This window comes from Prunus mume, linkage group LG2 (genome assembly GCF_029339155.1).
Source record: "Prunus mume cultivar Tortuosa linkage group LG2, ASM2933915v1, whole genome shotgun sequence".
Classification (NCBI taxonomy): Eukaryota; Viridiplantae; Streptophyta; class Magnoliopsida; order Rosales; family Rosaceae; genus Prunus; species Prunus mume.
The window spans coordinates 36,853,232-36,860,804 of record NC_142699.1 but is presented as its reverse complement, the minus strand read 5'-3'; the positions used below and the strand labels follow the sequence as shown (position 1 = coordinate 36,860,804).

Below are 7,573 nucleotides of genomic sequence, written 5' to 3'. Positions count from 1 at the left end.
GTGTGATGGGTGATGGGTGAAGGTGAGGACCTTCACCAAGTGTGTGAGGATTTGAGCAAGCGATAAACTTACAGAGGACAAGATATATGTGGTTCACCCTTAATGAATGGGCTACGTCCACGGAGAAGTATATTCTCATTATTGTAATATTATGTATTTACATTTGTACATGGGGTTGGACCCAAATTTAAATGTAAGAAAGGGGAAGGTCATGACTAAAGATCAAGCCCAGCCCAAAGATCCTTTTCTAAGGGGAGAGTGGTCTCCTTTTTATAGGTGAGGGGGAGCCTTCACTTCTTGTAATATTCCAATGTGGGACTCTTTGCTTTGCCTAGAGTTGCTTCTAGTTGCTTGGTCAAATATGGTATAAACAAGGGTAAATTAGTAATTCGCAGTAGTTTCCTTGCTGCGCATGGCTTCCTCGAGCTCTGCATTTGCAACCTCTAGCATAAACCTCACCAGAATGGAAAGCACGGGCAAAACTCGGTGTAGGTTCGCAGAAAAACCAACAACTGAATTGAAAAGTGCCTAATTTGATCAAAAATTTGGCCCAAAAAATGGAACTTCAAGGGAATTTGACAGTCATAATTTATAGATAATTATACAATTAAATACCGAAAATATATACACAAAAAAAATAATGATTTTCACAGATAATTTACAATTAAATACCCAAACATTTTAACCCTAAATCAAATTAGGGACATAGAAATTGATTTCTCAAAAAACATAGAAAATAATAATAAGAGAAGGAAGGACAGTTGTTTCCTATGGATCCATGGAGGAAGGGAGGCACTCACAGAGAGAGAGCACGAGACCGAGCGAACCAGAGAGAGAGCGCCGGCGAGAGAGAAAGCCGTCAAGGCCAAAACTAGTCTACGGAAAAACATATCACGATCCCAAACAACAACAAAAGTGAAACACTGAAACAGCAAAATAGAGTAACAGATCCAAGTACAGGAAACAGGCCCAAGACAGCCAAGGCCCCTCACTCCACCTCCTACATGGCGGGCAAGGAAGGCGTCGTGAGAGAGAATGAACACAAAAAATTAAAATAATTAAAAATTAAAATTAGGATGAAGAAGAAAGGTATTTGAAGGTCAGAATTCGAAAAACTTAAAAGATTTTCTTGGGATTCATAGATGTCTAAGGGAGGCGATGTCGGTGTTTGGGAACTATGTGCGTGGAGGAGGTGAAGGAGATGAGAAAAACGTGAACAGTAACTATTATCAACCCTAACCTAATCGCCACTAACACAGAGAATAAACAGGTGAGAGAGAGAGAGAGAGAGGAGAATTTGTTTGAGAGGAAAAAGAGGAAGTCTGAAAAACATAGGCGGGATTAGAAAAGGCTTGCCAGGATATGTGCCTTAAGGGAAGTGCAGTGTACCCATTTCTATTGTAAGCTTTCTTTTTCTCTCCAGCCGTTGAGATCACTGGTTTGCAAAAGGAGTTCCCACCTGAGCCGCTGGCCCATATATAACATAGAAATATTGTTGGGCTCTTATCTATTTGTAATATAGTGCGTGTCATTTTAAGCTCCCATTTAGATTAAGATTGAGGCATGGGCTTACCGACCCTTTTATTTTTAGTTACATTGGAGCAAAGAAACCGTTGGGGTTTCGAATCTCGGTGCCATGGGGGAGGGAGAATCCACCGCACAGTGGTGGGAACCCATTGGGGACTTACCTACCTTTCATTTTGGTAGGAACAAAGTATTCAAAAGTAAATCACAGGCTTCTTAGTTGATCCCATCACTAATCACTATTAATGCCTCTGGATATTGAGGCCCTTATGTTTCTAAAGTTCATTTCATGTAGGTTTTTTTATTATTTAAATTTTAGCCCTTATATTTGGCATAATAGTGAAGCTCCCAACATATAATTACCTAGGTTGGATTACATTAGTATCTTTTAGAAATCATTGAGAGGATGACATTGATAACTTATTATTGAACATAAACATATAAGTGTCGTTTATACTAATATTTTTAAATAAACTAGCCCCTTGGCACGCGTGTGCCAATTGGATTTGGTGCCAAATTGTTTGGAACGTGTCATTCGTGCCACACCCGAGCTATCCGAGCTTGCTCAACTCCATTAGGGAGTACTCTCCTATTTAATAGTCTAGTGTGCATGCTACTTACACAGATCAATCTAAACACAAGCATAAATTTAACAGTGCACTACCTTACATATGTCCAGCTGAACACATGCATGCAGTATATACTATTGAACTCCCAGATAATTCAGGCTCCATTGAGCAAACAAAGCATTATTCTGGCATAAATTGTTTGAAAATGCCTGATCTAATATGTCATAGCTACAAAATTAAATCTAGCAAGAAATACAAAATGAAAAGACATATTTTATGCAGTTTATAGTTTCATCTAAAAATATCTATGTAATAGTAGAGCATGAAAATGTTCCATCTAAAAATATAAGAACGATAAAGCAATTTATTACTACAATTTCCACTTAAAAATTGAAAAGACAATCCGCACATGCAAAGATGAACTCAGCAATGAAAGACAGTGACCCTTTCCTGGTTTTATGTGACCGACCTTAAACAAATGTGAACGTGCCAGGACAAACATGCCTCAAGAGCACAACTGTAGGGTGCCGAACTGAAATTAACCCATATTATAATAAAAATAAGTTTTAATAAGTTGAGCGTCTGAGGCAACTGGGGCAGAAGGGAATTCCCCCAGAATCCCTTTAATACTAAGCAACAAAGCACTCTGGAATGACCAAGAAGTGGTCAGCCACAGGAAGATAAAAAGAAGAAATGAATGCTGTAGACAATGAAGAAGACGAAACGCGTTTAAATCATATACGTGTGCCATAAGCAAGAACGCCTTTACTGGTGCAAAAAGCCTTCCAGGTGATCAAGACAAAGCAGTTTATTGCTGTGACTATTAATTTTAAGTTCGCGAGCTTTGTGGAACATATATCCACTTCTAGAGTATGTGGCAGAAAAATAAAAACAATTCATGCACTTCCACGTGGGGGATATATTTTTGGCCCTAGGTGCATACCTTGGTTTGTAAGGGGCATCACTATTGACAGTGGTGCTGCAGATGAAGGACGATGGAGGTTCAATAACATGCGGTCTTTGAGAAGTTGGTGAATCCCCGCCGGCGACCCATAACCTAGACTTTGGCATTCTTCTGGTGAAGTTGGGTATGTTTGCTGCATACCACTCGCATTTCCATGAGGGGAGAAAGCAAAAACATGGGAAGGACCTAGGCCAGAAAATCTCTGTTTTTCCTTTGTGCGAATGTAACAAGCTCTACTTGAAGCAGCAGCCAGATGCTGAATAATACGCTCATCCAAATAAGAGTCATCTGAGAAAGAGTCATCCTTTACTCCTTTGTTACCTAAATGAAGATCAAGATCAATAAGAAAAATATCATTCTCACTAAAGAAATACTGAATCACATTTCGAGGTTAGATGACAGAATTGATGTATTACTGCAAGATAAATAAATCATAACCCACACATAGAGTAAATTGGGGTTACCATTCTAAAATACAGTGAAGATGGTATTCGTGTTTGCAGCTGGTAATCTGAAACAAGAAGAAATTCTAAGAGTTAATACTCGGTTTAACGTCTGAACCTACAGTCAGTTCAAGCTAGCTACAAAACTAGCAGACAAAGCAAATATTTTGCAACAAGGCATATCTCAACCAAACAAGAAAAAAATCCATCCTATGCTTCAGTGATCCCATACACGATATCCAGTTTTTGCGAAATAGAATTATCACAATCATCAGAGCACATTTTCATATCGTTGCCAAACAATTAGCGAAAAGATGAAAGTGCAATTGGGTTCTCAAAAACACATTCCAAAACTAAGTGCATCCCCACCCGTTCATTTCCCTTTAATCCCACGAAAGCATTCTAAAGATTGCGTTAAAAATTAATCTATTTTACTCAAGCAGGGGAGGTGAAGACTAAATTTCAAATGCTTTATCATAATCCATGCATCCAGAAAAGAATTTCAATGAAACACAATATTACAGATTACCCCATGAAACATTCTCTAGAGAAACCGATGGAGCTTAAATTTCTATTTAAAAACGCATCCACCAAAACTAACAATAGATCGATCACAGTTTATTTCGGCTACCAGAAAGACGCAAACAATCAATAATCCAAAAACAGCTATAAGAACATAAAATCAGAGTGTTTTCCACTGTACCAGTACCACATGTAATTTAAATTTCAACATTATAAGACTGATCCAGTAAGACTGTCAGTTGGGTATGCATAAAATACTGAGTACTACAAAAATACAAAAACTTCTCAGTTTTTACAGGATCATACAGTGGCTGGGTCATCGCAGTTGAAAGGCTCAAGGCAGATGCTGCAGGAGTCTTCATAGCTGTCATCAATAATATCCGGAGAAGAAAATGATGGAGCTGAAATGGGTTTTTTGGATTCAGAGAAGAAGAGGGAGCAAAAGAGGCCATTTTGAACCGTGAGACAATGTGGACACAGAAAAAAGGCAGAGAGGAAGTCACTTTGTGAAAGGAGAAAAAAAAAAGATTGTGGATGAAGAAGAAAGGTGCCCTGAAAAAGTGTTACGAAGAGAAAACGAAAGAGTTAAAAGGGTAAAAGTAAAGAATTTTAGGAGGAGAATGATGAAAAGTTCAAAAAAAAACTCAGCAATTAAACCAACTGAAAGATAATGAGAGAAGAAGAGAGGAGAGAGGGGCGATGAGCGATGAACGCAGATAATGAGAGAGAGAAGGGATAAGAGAGAAAAGAAGAGGCGACTTGAGAATATGATGAAAAGTGAGAGATGGGAGAGGTGTAAGGTTCTGTCGAAGGAAACAGCATTAACGGGCTTCGAAGTTGGGCTATTTTCTTGGGTTAAGTAGAATTGGGCTAAGTACTTTAGAAATGGCGATTATCTAGTGAGAACGCTTATGTGAGAACACCGTTGAATATAATCCAACGACTCCATGAAAAGCAATTGTAAATGAAACAGTTGTACTAGGTTGTACTAGAATGAGTCCCTCAACTTGTTCTCTCTCCTCCCTCCTTCCTAAACAACTGTTCAACTTGTTCACTTTTCACGCTCCCTCTCTCCTTTCAAACTCCTTTTCTGTATTTCTCTGCGTCGATCTCCCTCCTCCTCCTCCTCATCTCTCTCTCTCTCTCTCTCTCTCTCTCTCAATTCAAAACCCAGTATAGCCGTTCGGCTATACTATTTATTATAATAAAATTAGCAAGAGTACTGTTTCGGAAAAACAAAAAGGTCAAATATATATATATATATATATATACAGTATAGATGGCTGCCTATACTCTTGAAATATGTTATATTCAATAGTATAGCCGTCCGACTATACTATTTGTAAAAGAAAATTTTGAAAAAACCCCTGCGTGAGTGGGTATGAATCGATTTCTTCTTTTTCCTAAGGCTAACTTACCTTAATATTTCGATATATATTATTTTTATTCTATAATATGTAAAATTGTGAGTATAATACGTGAATTTTGTGTGTATTGTTGACAATTTTGTAAGAACACGTGTATTAAACATGAAAAAAGGAAAAAAAATGATTTATTAATTCAAAACTAAATAATTTATTTAAATCTTAAATGCCCAAAGGCCCAAGGCCATCTTTTTGATAATTAAGTATTATATATTATATATCCAATGCCCAAGTTGAATTTGAAGCCCAATTGGCTTCCACTTGGCCCAACATCCAATTGCCTTGTGTTGACCAACTTCCAAGTAGCCAATTTATTTTAATAGTATGGCTATACTATTTTTCAAAGAAATTTTCAGAAAACCTAGTATAGTCGTGCGGCAACACTATTTATTAAAATAAAATTGGCAAGAGTACTGTTTCGGAAAAACAAAAAGGTGAAAAATATATATATATATATATACAGTATACAAGCAATATATACACAATAAACAAGCAATACATACACAATAGACAAGCAATGTACATGAAGGGAGAGAGATTGTATTACAGTTAGCTTGCTGAGCATGTTTATTGCAATATACATGGAATAAATATGAAATTCATAAGTTTTTTATTGTCTTATTGTTGTCATTGTATTGCCCAAGTTGAATTTAAAGCCCAATTGGCTTCCACTTGGCTCAACTTCCAATTTCTGGTGTGGGCCAACTTCCAATTACAGTGTGGCCCAACTTCCAAGTAGCCAATTTATTTTAATAGTGTAGTTGTGCGGCTATACTATTTTTCAAAGAAATTTTCAGAAAACCTAGTATAGCCGTGTGGGTATACTATTTATTAAAATAAAATTAGCAAGACTACTGTTTCGGAAAAATAAAAAGGTGAAAAAAATATATATATATACAGTATAGTCGTCCGGCTGTACTATGTTATATTCAATAGTATAGCCGTCCGGCTATACTATTTCTAAAAGAAAATTTTAAAAAAACCACTGCAGGAGTGGGTATGAATCGATTTCTTCTTTTTTCTAAGGCTAACTTACCTTACTAAAGTTCGGCCACTATAAAATATTTCGATATATATTATTTTTATTCAAGAATATGTAAAATTGTGTGTATAATACGTGAATTTTGTGTGTATTGTTGACAATTTTGTAAGAACACGTGTATTAAACACGAAAAAAGAAAAAAATAATTTATTAATTCGAAACTAAATAATTTATTTAAATCTTAAATGCCCAAGTGCCCAAAGGCCCAAGACCATCTTTTTGATAATTAAATATTAAATATTATATATCCAATGCCCAAGTTGAATTTGAATCCCAATTGGCTTCCACTTGGCCGAACTTCCAATTGCCTTGTGTGGGCCAACTTCCAATTAGTCATTTTATTTTAATAGCATCGCCGCGCGGTTATACTGTTTTTCAAAGAAATTTTCAGAAAATCCAGTATAGCCGTGCGGCTGCACTATTTATTAAAATAAAATTAGCATGATTACTGTTCCAGAAAAACAAAAAGGTTAAAAAATATATGTATACAGTATAGCCGACCGGCTATACTATTTGTAAAATGAAATTTGAAAAAAACCCCTGCAAGAGTGGGTATGAATCGATTTCTTCTTTTTCCTAAGGCTAACTTACCTTACTACCTACCATATGAATTATCATAAAGTACGGCCACTATATAATATTTCGATATATATTATTTTTATTCGATAATATGTAAAATTGTGTGTATAATACTTGAATTTTGTGTGTATTGTTGACAATTTTGTAAGAACACGTGTATTAAACAAGAAAAATAAAAAAAATGATTTATTAATTCGAAACTAAATAATTTGTTTAAATCTTAAACGCCCAAGTGCCCAAAGGCTTAAGGGCATCTTTTTGATAATTAAATATTAAATATTATATATCCCATACCCAAGTTGAATTTGAAGCCCAATTGGCTTCCACTTGCCCAACTTCCAATTGCCTTGTGTGGGCCAACTTCCAAGTAGCCAATTTATTTTAATAGTATAGCCGAGCGGCTATACTATTTTGCAAAGAAATTTTTAGAAAACCCAGTATAGCCATGCGGCTACACTATTTATTAAAATAAAATTAGCAAGAGTACTGTTTCGGAAAAGCAAAAA

General features: G+C 36.1%; 1 long non-coding RNA gene across 4 annotated transcripts; it reads right to left on the bottom strand.

Moving 5' to 3' along the window:
* Positions 1–301: 301 nt before the first annotated feature.
* Positions 302–4,814, bottom strand: LOC148920201 (uncharacterized). 4 transcript variants are annotated; one of them, XR_016124616.1, is made up of 5 exons: positions 4,329–4,814; positions 3,522–3,568; positions 3,037–3,378; positions 801–876; positions 440–454 (listed from the first exon to the last, which is right to left on the bottom strand). It is a non-coding gene; the product is annotated as an uncharacterized LOC148920201 (long non-coding RNA). The 4 variants fall into 4 exon arrangements; XR_016124614.1 differs by lacking the exon at positions 801–876 and having other exon boundaries at positions 302–454; positions 4,329–4,810; XR_016124617.1 differs by lacking the exons at positions 440–454; positions 801–876 and adding an exon at positions 323–428 and having other exon boundaries at positions 4,329–4,810.
* Positions 4,815–7,573: the final 2,759 nt, after the last annotated feature.